Source organism: Lissotriton vulgaris, chromosome 9 (assembly GCF_964263255.1).
Source record: "Lissotriton vulgaris chromosome 9, aLisVul1.2, whole genome shotgun sequence".
Taxonomy (NCBI): Eukaryota; Metazoa; Chordata; class Amphibia; order Caudata; family Salamandridae; genus Lissotriton; species Lissotriton vulgaris.
The window spans coordinates 1,228,917,054-1,228,940,411 of record NC_141697.1 but is presented as its reverse complement, the minus strand read 5'-3'; the positions used below and the strand labels follow the sequence as shown (position 1 = coordinate 1,228,940,411).

The window sequence follows — 23,358 nt, the reverse complement described above, 5'->3', positions numbered from 1 at the left end:
ATGCGTGTTTCTTCAACTTAACATCCTAAGGAAGCCCTTCCTTCCATGGATACCAGTTCACCATTGGCTGAGGTGGTTAATGCCCTGGTTCAGTTGAGGATGGACTCTGTGGAAATTTGATTCAGTGTCCTGCCGCGGTGACAGATCTGCACCCTCTTCAGATGGTGCAGCATCTGCGGCATGCCCGGGTACTGGTTCGTCGACAACTGACCAGCTCTCAGAACAGGAGCCCTAAAAGCAATGGCTATCTGACCTCCCACAAGAAACTTTGGAAGGTACCGGATCTCACTGCCTCTCTCTCTCCTTCCGAAGTCAAACTTCTCGAGACTCAGAAAGTTCCTTAAAATGTGTCCCTTTGACCTTTACCATTACTTTGTATATTAGACACTTCAGGTTTTATTTCCTATTTTACTCTTAGCTTGCTGATTTGGTGCTTAAGTTCTCTATTGATTGTATATATCTAGAGAGCCAAGAATCTTTGGGCATCTGGGCTCTACAAATAATAGAACACCGTAGCGCTCAGTTTGTGATTAGAGTATTTCATTTTGCACCATTTTTTTCGAATATATCTTGCTGCTGATCTGCAGAGCCTCCCTGAGAGCCTCCATCAGTACTAATTTATTCCAGGTTTACTCCTCCTGACAGGGTTAAATGCCAGGCCATGACGTCATTTGTTGGACTACACCTTCATCTTGTTTGACCTAAGGGGTGAACATTTCAGCAAAGATACTTGCAGGAAGGCCTAGCACGGCGAGTGTTGTACAGTTATTTGTCAATTCTTTGCCTTCCCTCCTATGATTGAACAGCAAAGTGCCCGCCCAAGCATAGGGGTAAATATCAGTTTTCATAACTCCAAAAAACACCGGTTGGCAGAGAGAAATGTCTCACCATCACCAGGAGACATGTTCTTCTTGTACCGCTCTCCTGCTGATATCCCACGTGAATATTTTAGGGGTGGTGCAGTCAAAAAGGTCATGTGAGATACCAGCAAACCACATTTCACTCTGATAGTGTAGTTTTGAGTAACATCATGTAATTGTTATGGAATTTCATGATTAGATTACATTATCCTTCACTGCTCTAGATTTAGGCAGAATTTCTTGTGATTACAGAATTCCAGGGTTTTCCACCACCCATTGCAGCAGGCCTGGGGCCCTCCGCCCTACTTCCTTCGGGCACACCCACCATCATACGCCGATTTCAGGGGCTTTACTTGGCATTGATTCTGAGCCGTGTATCCGGTTACCACTTCCTGGCCCCCTGATAAAGGTGAACACCAGCTCATGAGAAGCCAGATATTGTCCTGGGTCAAGTTGTGTAATAATAGCCTCATATCACATGATTGAGTCAGAATTGGCAACAGGGATCGTCCTCCCGGTACCTTGAAACAGAATTTCTACATGGCCCATCACTTAGGGGGGTGCTAGCTTGTATGTTTCCCTTTTCATGATGTATTTAAACCAGCCTAGCACTGGACCCTTGACACCCCCAAGGCTCGAGACCAGGAGGGGGCAGCATCGGTGTCAAGTGCCACCGATGGGTCTAATAAAGTTGTGGTCCCGACTAGGCCTGGGCGTAGTTTGCAGAGTTTTGCTACACAGAACTCTGCAAAGTTACAAAAAATTCAGCAAAGTTCTGCGAGTGCCAAAGTGCAGTGCGAACTGCAGTTTGTCCTGGTATTTCTGCCGCTCGGGTCGAAATTGTACCAGAGCGGCAGCTTGCGATCGCGAACTTACCATTCGCGATCACGAGCAGGGAAAAAACTCTGCTGCACATCGCAAAGCTGAGTTTTCTGCAGTCCGCAAGCTCCGCAGAGTGCAGAAAACTGCACAAACTCTGCAAAGTTCACCTCCCAGGCCTAGTCCCGACACAGCCGCCATTGCTTCCATCCTCATGCCATGTAGTAAAGCGATTCATGTTTGAGATAATGACTTACTGATGCACGTGACACAAGAGAATGTCCTGCACAGGGTCCTTCAGCTTGGAGCACTGTGTCACCGAAGAGGTGTATCTGTGACAAAGGATCCGGCAGGTAAGACAGCGCCGGAGTTTATGGCGTCTGCTGCAGAGCTTTGGGTGCAACCAGAAAGGGACAGCTGTGCATCTCGGTACATCTGCTCAGTCTTTGATTGGTGCATCTGCTCAGCCTTTCATCATGGTGTATATAGTGTAGACAATAGTGCCCTCTCGTATTTACAGTTTAGCGCCTGTGGAAACTGTATGCTTTTTCATGTGGCAACATTGCAAGTGATTTCATCACAAATTTATGGCAACTACATTCACAAAATAAACACACAGAAGTGAAAATTACTTGAGAGTTGCGTGGAGGATATTGGAAAGCACATATGTATACCAAGGAGCTTCTTTGCGCTAAAGGGCCCCATTCACAAAGCCAATTTGGTGTGCAGATCCAACTTACACACAAAACAAGCATTTACAATGCAATGGTCTCGGCATTATTAAAGGTACAGCTATTGGCATTGCTCATGACATATTTTTTAAAACATAAATAAATGGTATTGTCATTTACAATGGCAATAGGTGAACATTAGAGAGCAGTAGAGAGTATTTGTGGACACAAAGCCACACACACAGCCACACAGAGAGAGCCCCCCACACACACACACACACACACACACACACAGAGCCCCCCCACACACACACACACATAGCCCCATACACACACACACAGCCCCCCCACACACACAGAGCCCCCCCACACACAGAGCCCCCCCACACACACAGAGCCCCCCCCCACACACACAGAGCCCCACTAACACACACAGATCCCCCCCACACACACAGCCCCACACACACACAGCCCCACACACACACAGCCCCACACACAGATACGTGTCCCAACTTTGAAAGAACCCTGTTTTCCATTATAACAGTAGAGGATAGGTCCTTACCATTCATGATTGTGAGGTGAGTACGGCGGTGGTGACCCAATGATGGCACAAATGCCCTCTTTATTATTAGGAATATCTGAAAAGGTAGAGAGAAAATTGTGGGCTTTATTAAGCTGTGGGGAGGACCGGTTGTTATTCAAATGGACTCTACTGAAAGGGCACGCGCACGGCACGGTGGGAGTGCGCGTGTTAACGCAGTCACATCTGCAATAAAAATAAGGTATCATGCTTATACCTGCTCGAGTGAAGATAATTATAACGCTATTGGGCGTGTGCAATTTCTGTGGATGCGGGGACTTGTACGGTAAAAAATGAGTGAGTGCTACTATTGAAAGGACTGCACACATTTGGAATGGTCACTCATGTATTATAGTAAAATGTTTCTCAAGCCGCAGGGGTGGAAAAAATGTGCAATTGGGTCCGACCTGTGCAAGAAAATAAAGAGCGTCATGTTAGCGCTGCGCGTTTAGCGTGATGTGCTGTGCCAATTGACAAACTAACTAGTGGTTGTCACTCACTGATTGTGTTTGTTTGACGGGTGCTTCTGATGGAGGGAAGCTGTAAGTCTCTTGCACTCTGGGGCCACCGGTAATAAATGCACAAGTTTGAACATTTTGTGTAGCCAACATGTGTCAGCTACTTCGAGAAACCATGCTGCGGGAGTGTAACTCACTTTTGAAGTCAGAGCACCGGGTTCAGCTAGGAGTCTATCGGTGAATGATCGTTAAGACGATTCCTGTATCAAAAAGACAAGCGGGGTGTCGGCGACTGCGTGCCGCCTAAGAGCAGCGGTCTCTGTGATACAAATGAACGTGCACTGTGAAATTGCCTGGTTTTGGCAGCTTGAGTGATTGCAGCATCCCCCTCACCATTCACGACTCTGGCATCTCAAAAGTGCGGACGCTTCAGGCAAACTTAAAGATTCTGCTGACGTCAGGGGCGCGTTGCACGCTGGTGCATGTAGTTTGTAAATAGGTGGCATGACGTTTGTGCAACATAAGTTTGGAGCAGGAAATTGCACATGAGGATTTACAGTATATTTATCTCAGACATGTCGTTGAGGCTACCATCTATCTCCGAGGTGAGGCAGAAATACCTCGGAGAAAGCACCGTAATTTTCTGCTTCGGGGCGTGGTTTTCTTTCTCTCCTCTTCCCATTGGCTGGAAGGTGAAATTCCAGCCAATGGGAAGAGGAGAGAAAGTAAATAGAAAGAAGCTTAAAAAAACGCCCCCGAATCCGAAAAAGACGGGGCTTGAACCGAGTGACGACCCTCTCTTCCAATGGCTGGCCTCTGTTTAGGAAGCCAGCCAATGGAGAAGAGGGGCGGGTTCCAAGGCCCCTATAAGAAACATTAAATCTTCGGAGTTTCGACCACTGCTTACGCAGTGCAACGGAGTCCTTGACCTAAAAACTACTGGTGCTGTGTGCAAATTCACGTTCTGTCCTCACAAACGCAAATTTACACTCATTGTTCATCTGCTCACAAGTGTTATTACACCAGCGTTCTGTACTACTACTTGGAGTAAACATGCTCCAATGTGTGGAGGCTTCAAGTTGTAGGGAGGGATTATCCCCCATAATGTGAATGCATCTACCTACTTTGAGTTTCTGCGCCTTTACACACGTTTCCTTGGCCTAGTCTTACTCTGGAGGAAGTCAGTGATGTACTCATGTGAAGGACAAGAAGACAAGCATACATCTGTTCCCACGATGGCATTAAGCAATGAATACCTCCCCAAAATTGGTCAGTTATTCAGGAGAAGTTTTTTGTCCACAAGGAAATACACACTCCCTTTGGAGAACAAAAGGGGAAAAAATGTGTAGCAAGTACTTTGGTTAAGCGATAACAAACATATACACTACGTACAATTACACATGCACAACCACTCATGCTTGAAGGATGCTACTGTTAGAGCGTCACAAGTGCACACGCGGAACTATGAATGAATTACAGAAATTCCGAATTGTACATCTACTTCTATGTGTAAACCTATGCGCGTAGATTTACACATTTCATAGCTGACCCTCCACAGACTGGACTCGCTGTGGGAGTAGTGCCAGTTTGTCAGTGGCCCAGGAGACTTCTAGCAGCATCACTGCAGGTGTAGTGGCACTGTAGGTGAATTCCATAGGGGTACAGCAAAGCTGATAAAGACCACCCGGTGAGGGGGACAACAGTGGTGGCACCTGCCTCCCCCCCCCCCCCCCCAACAAAAAACCCACTGCAGGAAAGTCAAAGCCAGCTGTGAGGCTTGCACAAGGGAAATGTGGCCACCAAGAACTATATTGTGTTTAATGAACCAGGTACAGCCCCTGTGCTTTAACTGTAGTTAAAACTCCCCTATAAATAAATACATAAACGAATGAATGAATGAATGAATTCCTGGGCAGGCGTTGGTGCAATAATACCAGAGCTGACCTCACCTGTGTCCATCGGCCCGTGAGCCTTGAGCAGACAGACAGCAATAAAGTAATCCTTTAATGACAAACATATTGACAATAAACACCCACAATCCCTGTGTGCTGTGGACTCAAGGCCGTCCTGTGAGCACACGGCTCCTGTTTCTGCACATTTCGAGTGAGGCGGTGACACTGTGGCCACACCAAGGTGATACCACATGCAGGTGAAAGGTCTGGGACAGTCTGCCATCAGCAGAAGGTTTGTGTCAAAACATGCTAAAGAATCCAGCAGAGTGTGCGGTCGAGACGCGCCGCGTGCGATTCCACAGCACTCTGCGGTGTACCCCGAATCCAGCTGAAATAACATGGGGGGGGGGGGTCAACGCTGAGGAAAAGCAGGAAGAGAAATGAACGATGGGGGAGGGGCGCCACAGGAAGTGACCCACCCAGAGACATCACCCCGGCTGAACAGCTGTCATCATCACCATCCCCTCACACAGACTGACCTTCACGTCGAGGGCACCCCCCCCCCCTCCCCCCTAACCATCCATATTCACAGGAGCTCGTGGAGTGGAAAAGCAAGATATCTACTCCCAGAGATTACACCTGCCCTGGAGAAGATTTCTGACTTTTAAGGACTTGTCACAGGATTCCGAAGGTACCCCGGGGGCACTGCGACTGTGGCAGATTTGAAGCAACACTCACGTGTAACCACAAAGTATCAAACACCAGTAACTGATTCTGACAGTGAAGCACAAACCGGCTTCTGCTCTTTGAAACTTATCTGCGAGGACAATATTGTGCACCGCGAAAGTCTTTTCAGTAGAGACGGCGGAGGAGGTTCCAAGGTTTGTTTTCTGTTGCTCGCAGGATGTTTGCGGAAAACACTGCGACAGCAACAACAGATATCGTCTCTGTCACCTTGGTGCGAAAAACATGGATTTCAGATAGTTGCTCATTTAACACCAACAACACGGTTCTGTTTAGGAGATATTTTGCTAAAAACAATTCGTGTTATTTGCCTGTAAAATGTCAACGTGTGTTTATTAGCAAAAAAAAAAAAAAACCTTGCAGAGAACAGTTCTGCGGATAGATTCCAGCAACTCTGGGTTCCGTCAGAATGAGGATTATTGCATTATGCGCCTAAAAACAAGGGCACTAGGCGCAATTCTGGAGCTTCGCGAGTTTACTTGGGAAATAAAGTTAGCACAGCCCTAGACAAAACTCACAGGTTTTTGGAGGTGCTCTCCCCAGGTTGCTGGTGCAATTAAACATTGACTATTGCCCATTACAGGAGTAAACATACAACCATGCTCTGGGTGCAACACAACTTGCCAAAGTTCAGTGAATGCCCACAGATTTGCTGGCACCCTGTACAGAAAAGATGACAGTTCAAGCTCGAGACCCGTGCGTACAAGGCCCTGCACAACTAGGGACCCGCCTACTTGAACCACCCCCTGAACTGCCATCAGCCCACCAGACACCTCTGCGTCTCTTCCTCTACCCTTACCCCCTGCATCAGACGTAGCACATGCAGTGGCCACCCCTTTTCCTACCTAGCAGTGAGGACTAACCCTGGGCATAGTTCGCGTAGTAGCGCTACGCGTAGCTACACAAAGTGCACTACACAAGCTACGCGAACTGAGTAGTGCACTGTGCAAAATGCTGTTCGTACTGATTGCACAGTGCTGGGTGCTTGTCCGCACTATGCAATCAGTGCAAACCGCATCTTGCACAGTGCGAGCTGTCGTTTTCTGCCGCTCGAGTAGGTTTCTACTCGAGCTGTAGCTTTCTCAACGCAGACTGGTAGTTTCTCATTGAGAGCGGTCGCGAGCATGCGTGACCACTCACAATGAGAAACCTGACCTCCCCGCGTTGAGAATCTCGCCAGGAGGTTTATTTTCCACGCTCGCGATCTGCACGTTCAATAATGCACAGTTTGAAATGATCACCTTTAGATAGCAATGCACAGCTCTGAGGGAACATTCCATCTTTGGCCTCTTTACTTCAATCGTAATTAAGTACCTTTGCAAAGACCTTCATTTCTCTATTGCTAACAAGGGGCAAACCTGGTTTAGAGGTCACTTCTTCCAGAGCAAACACTGAATCCCATTCTGGATTTTCTTGTTGCAAATGATTTGTGTTTCGAAGTAAACACAGACCACAACTCCCAGAATGCATTGATTTCTTTACGAACACACACGAGTAAACACAGTATTTGCATACCTGAAGCAAATAAGCAATAGATGTCTTATGTTCATGGTCCTGCTTGGAAAGTAATTAGCATGTTCTATTTTAACACAAGATGTAAACATACTGAAAAGGATATTTCTGCAGCCAATTATACGTCATGTTGACAATAGCTTCAATGCAATAAATCCCTGTAATGTATGTGTGTGTCTGTGTGTGTGTGTGTGTGTGTGTGTTTGCGGCGGGGAGGGGGTGTGTGTGTGTGTGTACATGTAGGGCCCTACTCTGAATGTAATGACTTGAGACATTGATGTGGCTGGCTTAGCTCTCGCCACATACACCTGACTTAGCTCTCGCCACATACACCTGACTTAGCTATCGCCATATACACCTGACTTAGCTCTCGCCACATACACCTGACTTAGCTATCGCCATATACACCTGACTTAGCTATTGCGACATACACATGACTTAGATATCGTGACCACCACATGACTTCGCTATCGCGACATACACATGACTTTGCTATCGCGACATACACCTCACTTAGCTATCGCGAGATACACCTGACTTAGCTCTCGCGACATACACCTGACTTAGCTCTCGCGACATACACCTGACTTAGCTCTCGCCACATACACCTGACTTAGCTATCGCCATATACACCTGACTTAGCTCTCGCCACATACACCTGACTTAGCTATCGCCATATACACCTGACTTAGCTATTGCGGCATACACATGACTTAGATATTGTGACCACCACATGACTTCGCTATCGCGACATACACATGACTTTGCTATTGCGACATACACCTCACTTAGCTATCGCGAGATACACCTGACTTAGCTCTCGCGTCATACACCTGACTTAGCTTCTGCGACATACACCTGACTTAGCTCTCGCGTCATACACCTGACTTAGCTTCTGCGACATACACGTGACTTAGCTCTCGCGACATACACCTGACTTAGCTCTTGCGACATACACCTGACTTAGCTATCCCGACATGCACCTGACTTGTACGACTCTCTGATCAGGCAACACTTTGTTTATCGGAGTGCCAATCACGACCAATGAAAGCAGCAGATACTGTGTGAACCAATCACGCAGCAGCAACTCTGCCTGTCAATCTTCCATGCTCTTCTTGTGTGTTATATGCAACAATTTTACATTAACAGTGAAACATTTTATTCATCGCTTCATGCAGAAACTTTTTGTTGGAAGCCCGAGTGTTACATACTGACGGTCAGACATCCGGGTGGGTTGAGCACCTGCTGTAGCAATCTGTAAGCAGGCTGCGGGTCACAGGTCCTGGCAGCTCCCCCACTCCTGCTATTTCCCCCTTTGTATTCTGGTACTTGTAGTCAATCATGCCTTTATACTGGGTGAATTAAAGCCGCATGCTACACTTTGCAGAAGAACTCGGGGGTGATTACATTCTCAGTCTGGAGACCTGTGACCCTGCCTCCTCACCCTATGAAGGGACCACAGAAGATGACACTGTTCAGCCGGGTGAGCTGACAAGTGTCCCACGTCCAAGCGTGACTGGTTAGACCACGCCTGATTTGTTTTCTCTCACAGGATTCTGGGACTTGTAGTCTTGGTTTTATGCTGAGGTAACTACGACTCCCTGATTCTAAGAAAAGAGCCTGGATTGGCCTAAAAATTGCCACATGGTCCTGGGAAACTTGGCAGCTGACATAAAAGTGGTACCTTCAAAGCAGGTACGTCTGTGGTCTGCAGAACAGTTAATCCTGTTAATTTAAAGTTTTATGGTGTAATCCTGCTGTCACCTCCCCTCCACCCCCCCCCCCTCCACTCCCCCCACACACACACACGTTCACCATCGAGGCTCAGAAACAAAGAGAGAGAATAAATCCGAAACCGACTCCAGAGAATAAGAAAGAATAACAAACGAGGCTGCAGAGAGGGGGCCCCGAGAGGGAGGGGCCCTGAGAGAGCAGGAACCCGACACCAGCAACGAGCTGGAAAAAGAACAAGCGCCCCGCCTGAAAGAAACCCCAATGTAAACACCACAGAAGCGGGAAGCAGCGCGGCCGGGAAATGACATTTAAACACACATGCAGCTCACCCATCGAGTGATATCCCTTTCAGGGGCGATGACGCGTTGTATTCGTGGGGCAGCATACCTCGAGGAGTCTAGGCCGTGCTGGGGAGGGAATGGTATGGTCTGCATCTAACCTAGCGCTTAGGAGCGCAGTTTTGTTGGTTTCCCATTTCGAATTCGTAGCGCTCTGAATCACAAGCAGAGATGCCAGATCACTACATAAACGACCTGATTACTTCCATTTAATATTAAATCAGTGCATGCTGGGAGTTGTAGTCCGATCCGGTCTAATTGACCCCCCCATTGTACTCTTAACCTGAAAGGTGCACGTGCACCCCCTCATATCAATGACTGGCACAACCTCACAAAGTCAAGAACGTCTGCAAAACTTTAATCGACCCTAAAAACCTCGACCTCCCGTGACTTAGATATGACTCTAACGCCAAAGCTGGTAGGGCTGGGGAAGCTAGGGAAGTCTGCCAGGTCGAAGCCATTGAAGATCAGGTTAACAGCAGGTCAAGGCTGAGGTCACGGTGGCAGCTAGGGGTCAAGGCTGACGTCATGGTGGCAGCTCGAGGTCAAGGCTGATGTCATGGTGGTGGTAGGGGTCACGGTGGCAGCTAGAGGTCAAGGTTGAGGTCATGGTGGTAGGGGCCACGGCTGAGGTCATGGTGGCAGCTAGAGGTCAAGGCTGAGGTCATAGCGGCAGTTAGGAATCAAGGCTGAGGTCATGGCCATGACCTCAGCTAGGGGTCACGGCTGAGGTCATGGTGGCAGCTAGGGGTCAAGGCTGAGATCATGGTGGCAGCTCGGGGTCAAGGCTGATGTCATGGTGGCAGGTAGAGGTCAAGGCTGAGGTCATGGTGTTGGTAGGGGTCACGGTGGCAGCTAGAGGTCAAGGTTGAGGTCATGGTGGTGGTAGGGGCCACGGCTGGGGTCATGGTGGCAGCTAGAGGTCAAGGCTGAGGTCATAGTGGCAGGTAGGGGTCAAGGCTGAGGTCATGGTGGCAGATAGGGGTCACGGCTGAGGTCATGGTGGCAGCTAGGGGTCATGGCGGCAGGTAGAGGTCAAGCCAGATGGTGATCGCTGCATATCCGGATCAGGACAGGCAGAGCTCCCAGGTGTCTCCGGGTCACGCATACGTAGCTCACCCAGGCCAGGTTTTTGCTTCGAATTCTGGGACATGTAGTCCTGATTTTGGATAGGGAAACTGAACAACAAGTCCCATAACTGAAAGCAGAAAGCTGGACAAGATGTGTTTACTGGGGGCTCCATGGGGAATTGTAAGCTCAGGGCAGGCCACGGGCGAGGTCACAGGAGGTCAAGGACAGGTCACTGCTTTGTCCATATCAAGCTGACCTTGATGTACTGGTGGTTACGAGAATAACACATACCCAAAAATCGCAATCTGTGTGCAATGCAGCTCCAGGGGTGGGAGACTACTGTCAAACAGGTGTGGAGCGATCTGGCCTCAGGTGGTGGCGTACCTACGTCAATAATGCACTAACTGCAGACCTCAGAAAGATGAAGGGCTGAGTCAGTCCTTCTAGAGTCTATTCACATCTAAATGTCCGCAGCTCCCTCTTTACCGGCCGAGCTATCTTAGCAATGTCAGTCCAGCAGCTCCTGTAAACATCTGCGCCAAAATATGTGACGCGTGTTACTGAAAACTTCCATGTCAAGGGTTCAAGTCAAGGTCCCCAGACATGAGCTGGCTGAGCCTTCCAATGACTGCACAATGAGGAATAACAGGGGAACACAGACACTTTGTATCAGAGTACGCACTCTATGTAGAGTAATCTTTAAAGAATTCAATATTTAAACTTAAAATAAAATAATTTGAGAAACCAGAAAAAAATGAATTAAAAGAGTGTAAAATGAACAATTTGCTGAGATCCAAGGGATTGGAAGGGTGGATGTTGTTGTTTGGTTTTACATGCCGCCGTGATTGTAGCAAAGCGCTCTGATATTCGCAAGGGTGATGTTCGCGCTACATAACACATTAAAAATAAAATAAATAAAAATACCTGGTGCCCACCCATCGCTGTCAGAGAAGGCGAGCGGGGGCTCAGTGTCTTCCCTGTCGGATGGAAGTGACTGCCCGCTTAGAAGAGAGCATTTCACCCATGCCAGGGTCACCCCTGTGTTCAGCACCTCAGGGGAGCGAATAGCTCCTCGGCCTCTCTATGCACTTCTAGGCGGTAGGTACTGCGATTCCCTTTACCTCAGCGGTGACCGTAGGACAGCTTACAATGCGAAACTATCACAGTGCAACAATTTAAAAAAAAAAGAGGGGGGGGGGGTGGTTTAACTTTTCACACTGGGGTGAGAATAGTAAAGGAGCCTCCGGAAGTGTTTTGGGGGGCGCTGCACTTTCCCCACGTGCCCTTCGTTCAAGAGGCACCATGAGTAGATCAGCACAGGGGGGCACGCGCTTCTGGTTTTTGGGGTCACACAGGGGCCTTTACTCAGTTGTAAAGAAATGAACAGGATACAACAATACCGCAGCAGCCTGTGTCCAGCACTAAACACCATGTACCGGTGCACATACACAAGCGCCCACGCGCGTGTGCACCCCAAACACCCACAGCCCCTGTCTCCGTTTCCAAGCCTCTCTACACCCCCCCCCCCCCCCTACACTGCTCAGCTTATCTTCCTCTCCTCTGTACCCCCGTCCCTCACTGCCTCTCTCCCTGTCTTCTTTCGGCCCCCCGCTCTCTTTTCGTTCACCTTTATCCCTCATTTTCGACATCTCACTCTTTCCCTCTTCTCCTCCCCCTTTCGCCCCCTCTCTCTAGGGCGTGAAATGGTCAGTCTGACCTCATTAAGGTGCGTGCCACCCTCAGCGGTCATCTCTCCGGGTGTCCAGGGTCACACAGGGCGTGTTGCAGATCTCTCCGGCTTCCAGGGTCACACAGGGCGTGCTGCAGATCTCTCCGGGTGTCCAGGGTCACACAGGGCGTGCTGCTGATGCAGTTCTCTCCGGGTGCCCAGGGTCACACAGGACGTGCTGCAGATGCGGCTGTCTCCAGGTGCCCAGGGTCACACAGGACGTGCTGCGGATCTTTCCGGGTGTCCAGGGTCACACAGGGCGTGCTGCGGATCTCTCCGGGTGTCCAGGGTCACACAGGGCGTGCTGCAGATGCGGATCCCTGAGTGCCGGCGCCGCCTGCGCTCCCTGCAGTCCGTCTCGTCTCTGGCTGCCGCAGCGGCTCTCTCTCCCCCTCTCCGTCCCTCCCTCCCTCCTTGTGCTCCAATAATCCCGCACAGCCCTATTACAGCTCCGAGTTACACCTCCGGCGCGGGAGCCAGCAGCATCACCCACTCCTTAACCCCTTCTCCTCCTCCTGCCTGGTCCCAGAGAATAAATCCATCTCACCTTCTCCGGCTGCTCCGCGCAGCCCCTCTTCCAAGCAGGAAGCGCCCAGCAGCGATTTGAGACCCGACGCGGCGCTATGTCATTCATTCGCTGCCAGGAGGAGAAGGAATGTGCCAAGAAGGCGGATGTGGGCCCCGGGGCCCTCCGCTGACAGCAGCTAGGGCCGGGCCGGGTGGAGGGGGCAGACACGCCTTCCTGTGGGAAGGGGGGGCAGACACGTGTCCCTGTGAGACCCCCCAGCAGAACAATGTGCACAACAAGTCTCCGGCAGTATTAGTCCCCCGAGAGTGCCCCGTGAATGCCGCCAGCAGCGCCGCCCCCTCACCTGCGTGCGGCCAAGATCACAGCCGCGTCTGCTGGGCTGCGGGCAGCCGTGCCAAGGCGGGCATTCCAAGGCGCTGAGGGCACCGGCGGGCATACAACTGCTCCAGTGTGTGCGGGGCACCGGCCGCAGGCAGCCAGTGCACTACCTACCATCACAACTCACTGCCGCAGGGCATTGTGGGAGACACCCATCCCAGGCACTACAAGCCACACAACTGCTCCAGTGTGTGCGGGTCACCGACCACAGCCAGCCAGTGCACTCACTACCTTCACAACTCACTGCCGCAGGGCATTGTGGTAGACACCCATCCCAGGCACTGCCGGCAACACAAATGCTCCAGTGTGTGCAGGTCACCGACCCCAGCCAGTGAGTGCACTCACTACCATCACAACTCACTGCCGCAGGGCATTGTGGGAAACACCAGGACATCCATCTCAGGCACTGCCGGCCACGCAACTGCTCCAGTGTGTGCGGGTCACCAACTTCAGGCAGACAGTGAGTGCACTCACTACCATCACAACTCACTGCCGCAGGGCATTGTGGGAGACACCCATCCTAGGCACTGCCCGCCACACAACTGCTCCAGCGTGTGCGGGTCATCGACCGCAGCCAGTGCACTCACTACCATCACAACTCACTGCCGCAGGGCATTGTGGGAGACACCCAAACCAGGCACCAGCGGCCACACAACTGCTCCAGTGTGTGTGTGTCACTAGTCAGTGAACTGCCATCAGCAACATCACTATAGCTCTCTGCCGCAGGGCATTGTGGGAGCCACTGAGCCACACACGAGGTCTGTGTCACCCACAACAGCAGGACAACTCATGGGAAATAGACCAGTGCACCAAAGAGACGAGAGGTCTGGGGCCACACATCTGCACCAGTGTGTGTGTGTGTGTGACCAGGCAGTGCACTTCCATCAACAAAATGTACACTTTTCATCACAAGACAGGAGGCTGTTCTGCTGTCTCTTCTTGCTTTATTTTGTATAGAGCATAAAAAGAACACTACAGCTCCCATAATCCTGCTGCGCTGGGCAGAAAGTTATTAACACAAAGGACCCCCCCCCCCCCGACCTATGTATTGCAGTAGTTAAAGCACAATTTCCCCTTTTCTTGCAGCTAGACATATGTGCATTATAAAGTGACGTGTGCCCGCATTGGACTCTGATTACTGTAGATTTGTTTATTGTTTGCTTGGCTTTAAAGTGAAGTTTTGTTTTGCTTAGGTCAATTTCACACAGGTGCTTTCTTTCAAGGACTGTGTGTAAAGTGTTACTTGCTTCAAGGCGCTGTGGCTGTTTTGTTTCTTTAAGGTCGACGTTGGCGTGGTTACATGTGAGTGACTACATTGGAGCAGCCCAAGGCTGCTGGGGAGTTTTGTCTGCAAGTCTTTCACCCTCAGATACATTGTGTGATCTGGTGCATGGCAGAGCCTTCCCAAGAAGTGTTGATGCAAACAGCTGGATGGGCAGATGTGAGTGCCAATTAAAGGCACAACCTTTTCTGTGTGGTTAATATAACTTGCTTAAAAGAAAATATTGTGGGGATTAAATTCCCTGTTTTTGTTGATTAAAATGGTTTACCAGAGGGTTAGTACGGGGGACGAGGGCGTTTTTAAGTAAAAGCATTGTGAATTTTTGCACAATTCAGTTTCTAATTTTATTTCTAAAGCGTCTCTTCGTCAAGTGGCCACTGTTATAGGAAATTCAGTGGCAAATGCTATTACGAGCTCTTTAGTTCCTGAGGATGGCACGTGACATTCCCAGCCAGGGAAATTATGTAGCCGTGGCGGTAAAAGATTGATAAAGAAAATTGTGGGTGATATGGGAGGCCCAGGTAAGGCGCCCTTTGATGATTTATGTTCACAGAATGTTGGTTAATACTATGACAACTATTACTTTGATATTGTTGATGGTAGTAATGTCCTGAAAAAGATGAAAACTAAGGATGAGCGGTGTATTATTATTTTGGACGAGGATGGTACTCCCATGTTTGATCATTCCCCGGTTACTTACCGGTAATCTTCATTACTCCGAGTTAGTCTTCCTCACCACATGGTTAATGAAGTGAGCTTCAGCTCCACACCAGAACCCTCCATAGCAAAAAAGTCAGCCTCTCACGCCTCCCATCCCTTCCCAAGATGGCCGACCCATTCCACCCTGACCTCTATAAGAGGCGGGCCGGCCTAACCCGTCAGCCTGAAACTGCCAAGCACAACATAAAGCTGATAGCCAGAGAGGGAGGGAGGGATGGGAACTCATGTGGCGAGGAAGACTATACTCGGAGTAATGAAGATTACCGGTAAGTAACCGGGACATTACCTCCTCGTTAGTCTTCCTCGCCACATGAATAACGAAGTGAGCAAATACCCAAGCCAATAGGCTTCATGTTACACAAGAACCCCCCAGCAAGGAGGATCATGATAACAAAACACAGCTTTAATTCAGTGTACAATAACAACAGAATAATACAAGCCCAGCCAAGGCACCAATCAAGAACCGGCAGACCCCGCACCCAGAACAGCCCCTACAAACCCCTCGAGGAAAGCCAGCCAGGACCACCCGGTGGTGCTCCATGAACATGTGCGGAGACAACCAAGTCGCAGACCGGCAGATCTCTTCCGTGGACACACCCTTAAAAGAGGCCCACGACACCGAAACGCTCCGAGTGGACCGACCCTGGACATTCCCCGGGAGGTCATAACCCTGGGACTCGTATGCTAGCAGGATAGCTCGTGTGAGCCAGCGACTCATAATGGACACAGAGGGCTTGTACCCAGAACGAACCGGACCAAAGGTCACAAACAAACTGTCACATTGACAAAAGACGGACGTGCGGTCCAGGTAAACCTTCACCGCACGATGGACATCCAGCAAGGACAGAGAGGCATCCACCTCAGGGGAAAAAGAAGGTAAGGACACCTCACGAGAACGGGTTTACAAGGGAGGGGATCTTGGGCTGGAAACGAGGGTCATGTCTCAGGACCAGCTGGTCCGGCAGAACCCGCAAGAATGGAGGAGACAGAAGACAAGACCTCAGCTCGCCCATCCTGCCGGCAGAGACAATGGCCACCAAGAAAACCACCTTAAAGGTGAGGAACTTAAGAGCCACAGAGTGTAGGGGCTCAAAGGGGGAACCTGCAGGGCCCGCAAGACCAAAGGATGGTCCCAAGGAGGAGCCAGGCAAACAGCCGAGGTCGCCGCAGGAAACAGCTCCGCAGCAAGCGAGCCACCCAGGAATCCAGCCTATCCAGGTCTAATAAAGGTGCAAAAACTGGTGGACTAAATGGGCAGAACCAATTTGCTATAGGAATACTCAGCAGTTATTGTATTATGCTTTAGTATTTAGATACTGGAAACCTACTTGTAAAGCATCTGAGTGCTCTATGTTATATGAGGCGTCCGGCGACAACCTGCAGGATCATGTTCTTCAAGTGGGGATGACACAAATACATTGATAACACTTTTAGGCACAGAGAGTTCACCTGAGTTGCCCAGAATCACATGATGTTGAGTCTAGCGCCCAGGCTGGGATTCTAACCTGGTTCTTCAAGTTCCAAATGCAGCAGCTCGAGCTACTAGGCCACATCTGCTCCCACTGTTGGCAAATTTGATTTATCGGGTTATGCATTTGTTCAAGTCAAGTCAAGTCGTTTGTTCAAATTCTGCAAATGTCCAGGTTAAACCTTCATTTAAGTGGGATTTCCTTATTGATGGATGCAGTTTAAATAGTTTGAACACTGGCCAAGGCCTTTCTTTTCATAAAACAAAGTAAGTTACAGGAGGCAAATGAGCAGACCAAAGCAATACAGTGCCAGCAGCAGAGAGTTGCCAGAAGGAGCTAGAGCACGACACGTAACAAATCTTAAGGTACATGATAAAAATGAGGAGATAAAAGTGATAGTGATAACACCAGTGAGTTGAGGAGGCTGAAAGGGAAGGGTGGAGCACAAACTGGATGACCATGGCATGATGCAGCGCATTCATCGCGACCATCAGGGAAGTCTCAAGAAATGGTTAAAGTGAAGCGCTTTAACACTTAAGCATGTTATATTGTGCTAATAACACATGACATGTGATGGTAGCATGGTGAAGGTCACGTGAAGCTGATGATAACCGAGCAGTGAAGGCAAGGGAGGGTGGAGTAGGGAAGCGGTGTGGACGGCAGTGGCGGAAAGCGGTCATAGGTAAACACGAGAAAGGATTTAATATACATCAAGGAAGTATTCCAAAAAGAAAGGGTACTCCAAGTGTGCAGGTAGACTTGAGCCATCCCTCCCTGGGCCTGAGAGACAGTAAATCATATGTAAATATAAAAAAATACCTTCTCGGATTAGAGACTCTTAATTCAGGGCATTAACACTTTATAAAGCATTTACTGAGAGCCCACTATATTCCAGTCAGTTCATCCCAATCAATCAATCAATCAATCAATCAATCAATCAATTAAAACATTTAATGAGATACAAGTTCATTAGACTTACCACCAGTCCTAACTGGTCAAACTACACAGTTGCCTTTACTGTTATTCCTTTTTATTCCAATTACAAGTACTACGTCGTCATACACCACATAGAAAGCATTAATAAAATCACAGTTAAACCGCCTCTTCTGCTATTCCATTCCAGACACTACTCCTTAAAATAATACTTTCTATGATTACGCCTTAAAGTGTGACCGCTGCTACATCTTACTGATAAAGTCCAATAGGATCAATGTGCTGTTAAACCCCCAACCCTACGGGAGACATTTATCAATTCCATAGTTTCAGGGTACAACATTTACTTTGCATTTGATTCTTAGTAGAATAGAGTGATTCCCTGACTCTCTACTGCCCTACCTTTGATAATACTTTATAATTAGTATGTTTAGCTTCAGACTGTATGGTGTGGAGTTTGCCTCTGTATCCATGTGTTGTGTTTCCTTAGGTAAATCTTACATTTTGGTGTTTTTAATGCCACTAGTACCAGGTGGCGAGATGACAGACAGACTCATACCAGTAATTAAAGAATTAATATGCTGAATTACTTGTGAATTAAAAGTGTTCCCAAAGTAAACAGAAGGTGCCTTATTCCAGCTTTCCTTGATTGGTGTGGTTAAAGAATTAGCGGAACCCACAAGGGTTTATTAATGTGTCGCAGTGGTGTCTAGATCCGTCCTTTAGATTTGAGAATGTGTAAAGAGTCAGACGCGATCACATCACTCTTTGAAAAGAGATAAGGCCTGCCCACGGGCAGAGCTCTGACTGTGATTAGCCTGACATTGGCAGCAAGCAGTGCCACAGAGCAGTACTGCCACTAGCTGCAGAAAAAAAAGCCCTCAGCAGACAGAGGTACCACAAGCAAAGCTCTCTCCTGACCAACCCCTGCCGGGGTTTGAGATCTGAAATCAATAGAATGTATGTAAATCCAGGCCACCCCCTGCCGGGGTTTGAGATCTGAAATCAATAGAATGTATGTAAATCCCAACAACCCGCTGCCAGGGTTTGAGATCTGCAAAGATTAGAATGTATGTAAATCCAGGCCACCCCCTGCCAGGCTTTGAGATCTGCAAAGATTAGAATGTATGTAAATCCCAACCACCCTCTGCCAGGCTTTGAGATCTGCAAATATTAGAATGTATGTAAATTCCAATCACCCCCTTCCAGGGTTTGTGGTCTGCAAATATTAGAATGTATGTAAATTCCAATCACCCCCTACCAGGGTTTGAGATCTGCCAATATTAGAATGTATGTAAATTCCGATCACCCCCTTCCAGGGTTTGAGATCTACAAATATTAGAATGTATGTAAATCCAGGCGACCCTCTGCCAGGGTTTGAGGTCTGCAAAGATTAGAATGTATGTAAATCCCAACCACCCTCTGCCAGGCTTTGAGATCTGCAAATATTAGAATGTATGTAACTTCCGATCACCCCCTTCCAGGCTTTGAGATCTACAAATATTAGAATGTATGTAAATCCCAACCACCCCCTGCCAGGATTTGAGATCTGCAAAGATTAGAATGTATGTCAATCCAGGCCAGCCCCTGCCAGGGTTTGAGATTTGCAAAGATTAGAATGTATGTAAATCCAGGCCAACCCCTGCCAGGGTTTGAGATCTGCAAAGATTAGAATGTATGTAAATCCAGGCCAACCCTTGCGAGGGTTTGAGAGCCGCAAAGATTAGAATGTATGTAAATCTAGGCCAACCCTTGCCACGGTTTGAGAAATGCAAAGATTAGAATGTATGTAAATCCAGGCGACCCTCTGCCAGGGTTTGAGATCTGCAAAGATTAGAATGTATGTAAAACTAGGCCAACCCTTGCCAGGCTTTGAGATCTGCAAATATTAGAATGTATGTAAATCCCAACCACCCCCTGCCAGGATTTGAGATCTGCAAAGATTAGAATGTATGTCAATCCAGGCCACCCCCTGCCAGGGTTTGAGATCTGCAAAGAATAGAATGTATGTAAATCCAGGCCAACCCCTGCCAGGGTTTGAGATCTGCAAAGATTAGAATGTATGTAAATCCAGGCCAACCCTTGCGAGGGTTTGAGAGCCGCAAAGATTAGAATGTATGTAAATCTAGGCCAACCCTTGCCACGGTTTGAGAAATGCAAAGATTAGAATGTATGTAAATTCAGGCGACCCTCTGCCAGGGTTTGAGATCTGCAAAGATTAGAATGTATGTAAATCCAGGCCATCCCTTGCCAGGCTTGGCATCTGCAAATATCAGAATATACTTAAAGACCTGTGGCGAGCTACTTGGTAATCAGAGAAAACCCCGCCTTTTAACTACCAGTGCAGTGTTTCACCCAATACAGGGATTTGCCAAGTGGCTACCCCCTCCCATGCAATCCAAGCCATCTAAGGCCACTTATCCCAATCCTGTGGGGAGGTGCAACATGAGAGAGACACACACATGGTGGTGGCCGCAATATAATTCTAGTGAGCGGATCCTGCAAACTCCAGGGGACACAGCCTCTCTACCAGTTATTTCCTCTTCCTCTGCATAGATTACACAGTTGGAAGACAGAGGCCTTCATTTTAGCCATTTGTTCTGCTCTTAGCGTGCAGCGTTTGCATTTTATTTTCATGCAACACTGCATACGTCAGGAGGAGGCGCCATTTTGAATTTTCATGCATTTTCTGATGTAAATTGATGGTTAAGACACGGACGCTGGAAACACCTGTTCTCCTCTTTTAACGTTACTGTAGCAGTGAATTTGTCAAAGGGCCTTGCTGCTATTATCTATGGAATACTCAGTTTATGTTGAATTTCTCCTGCTACTGTTGCTTTCCTCACAGTAGTGACTTCCTTCACTTTTATCTCAGTACAATCTACCATGCTGACTGTTTCTCATTGACATGTGGGTCAAAGCCTCCACCTCTTGTTCTCTAAATCGTACTGCAGATTTTATGTCCCTGGTCCAGTTCATCTGTCTATGCTTTACATTTGATTCTGGCTTTACACGCTATTTCTCCATGTGGTAATTCAAGAGTTAAAATTCAATTTACCGGGTGGTAGTCTTCATAAATTTTTTTGAACTAGTTTTGAAATTGTATATACCTTTATGGGCAGGTATTTTATTATTATTATTATTATTATTATTATTATTATTATTATTAAGTGACATTTATAGAGCGCACTGACACCATGAGTTTCCTGGTGCTGAGACGAAGACGAAGTGCTTCACACGTCATAAAAATCGCTAAATGGACCTCGTCCCTGAGATCTTCTCCATTCTTATGGAGAGCACTAGTGATTTCAGAGTGGAAAGTTCTTCGTCAGCATTTGTCTCTCTGTCAAAACAGCCCTCAGCTTCAGTCAACAGACCAAAAATAAACGTAGATTCTGCATCTAAATTGTCCTGTCCTCTCACCTTAGAGGACATCATAGATGAAATAAGAGCTTTAAAAACCTCTTATTGTAGAAAATAATGTGTCCTTTCTATTTATCGAGGAGAAATGGTCCACCCATGACCAACGTATCTCTGCTATCGAGCAACGGGTTAGTGATGTGGAAGGCTCTATCCCAGATCAAACTCATTTACAAAGGAAATCGGATTACTCAAAAGGACAACTGAAGACCTGGAAAACAGCAATCAGAGAAATAACCTGCAACTTCATGGTATTCTGGAGAATTCTGAAGGCCCCGATATGATTTATTTTCTGCGAAAGGCTTTTCCTGCCATTGTCTAGCTACAAGAGCACAACCTGCTTAACATCCAAAAAGCTCATCACTTGGGCCCCAAACCATCTACTTCAGCTCTTCACAATAGACCAAGAGGCATAATTATTCTGTCTTTACGTTACACTGACTTAAAGCACATTCTTTCTGCTTCCAAACAAGTGGGGTCCATGAAGTGGTCTGGACACAAGGTATACTTCAAGCAGGATGTCTACAACACAACAGCTGCCAGAAGGATGCACTTCCTTCAATTCTGCCCACAACTAAAGTCTATGAACATAATATACAATTTAATCCACCCCTGCTTTTTCAGACTCACCGTCAAAGAAAACTCCTGCACTTTTGAGGACTCAGCCGGACTTCAGAATTGTATTCAACAAAATCAACACAAAGATATGGAGATAGGCGATGGTGCCAAAACATGATTATTTTTCCTCTATAGTTAGCCCATTGTTCTACTTAACCAAATGCTCTTTTGCATTTAGGCATTGCCCTATCTCCGGTTTATTAACAATTCAACATCTCTGCCCCACTCCCAATGCATTTCAGCACAGGACGGTTATATGGAGTATTTAATCTACATTAGTCCTTCTTGCTCTAATGTTGTTCTGTACTGTTCCTACAAACCTCTACCTCTCCCGTTCCATGGTAAGTTTTTTTGTTATGCTCCTTATCCTACAGTTTTTTACGTTTCTAGAATCATTTGCTTTAGATTACAGTGTTCTCTCCAGTCCCTTTTTCACATATTTCCCTATCTTAGCGCAATCTATATTTCTCCCTTTTCTCAAACATTTCAGAGCCTCCCGCCCTTGTTTTCTGGAGCCGAGTCTGGCTTCATCTTCTTTAGGTGCTCCAGACAGTCTACATCATTCGGGATGTCCTCTTTCTGACGGTCATCCGCCAAGCTTTTGACTTTTTTTGTTTTTTAAAAAAAAACTTCTAAAGCGGGATTTTGTTACTGAAAAAGAAAACAGAGAGAGTTTGCCCAAGGTGTTGTGTTCATTGTTCTTTGTTCCTTTCCCTTACCACCAGGTTTTTCCTGGTGCCATCAGACTGGAAAAATGCATTACACTGTCCACCCTAAATAAGGCGGTGGGGTAATGTCCTTCCTCTTACAGCCCATAAACCATCGGTCCATCAGAGGAAGTTTTCCATTACAGAGCCAGCGGGGGCTCTGTTGATTGACAGCTTAGGGTGCGCCCATCTCTAAATGAGGCGGGAGGATCATGAACAGGACGGATTACTGTTCAAATATAAAGATGTCCAGTAGTTCATGTGTAGATTAGGTAAAATGATTTATTAAGTAGTTAAGATAAAGACTTACAGTAAAGGGCCCACCAGGAGGAGTCTTCTAGCCGCTCAGCCCATTCTCCAACTCACTCTCACAGACATCCAACATTCCACTGCATCACCGCGCACCAACATTTCACGCCACACCTGCACTGTCTGAGCAGCAGATACAACAATCACCCTATCCGTCGACCTCTAAATCAGGCTCATACTCTCAGAGTGCCTACAAGAATTAACCCAGAGGCATTTAGGCGCTATGGAAGACAGAGTGTAGATGACCCATAGCTCCCTCATTCTCTACAAAGATCCAAGTTTTTAGGGATTTTCTGAACAAGGCAATTGACTGAGTATATAATGCTTCAAAAAATAAATAAAATACTGCCCTACACTCATTACTTTCCTGTGGACGCCGAGGATAGTTCTTCAGGGCAGTCCTGCTATGTCTTCTTATGTTTCTATAGGTCCCCTATACTATGCTGTAACTGTTACCTCACTGGCAAAGGTCTGTGCTGCTACCTCGACCCTCCATCCATCAGGAACAGTACAATAATCAGCGTTAAGCACCCGCGTCAGATAGGATTAGATTACTGAGCAAGTCACTATACTTGTGCAAAACTT

General features: G+C 47.7%; 1 protein-coding gene across 1 annotated transcript in view; it reads right to left on the bottom strand.

Moving 5' to 3' along the window:
- PRRT3 (proline rich transmembrane protein 3) overlaps positions 1 to 12,795 on the bottom strand; it is a 182,334-nt gene extending 169,539 nt beyond the window's left edge. Inside the window, exon 1 of the mRNA XM_086939368.1 lies at positions 12,397 to 12,795. The gene's annotated coding sequence lies outside the window, so the exon portion shown is untranslated. The remainder of the gene's footprint in view (positions 1 to 12,396) is intronic.
- Between the last annotated feature and the right edge of the window lie 10,563 nt (positions 12,796 to 23,358).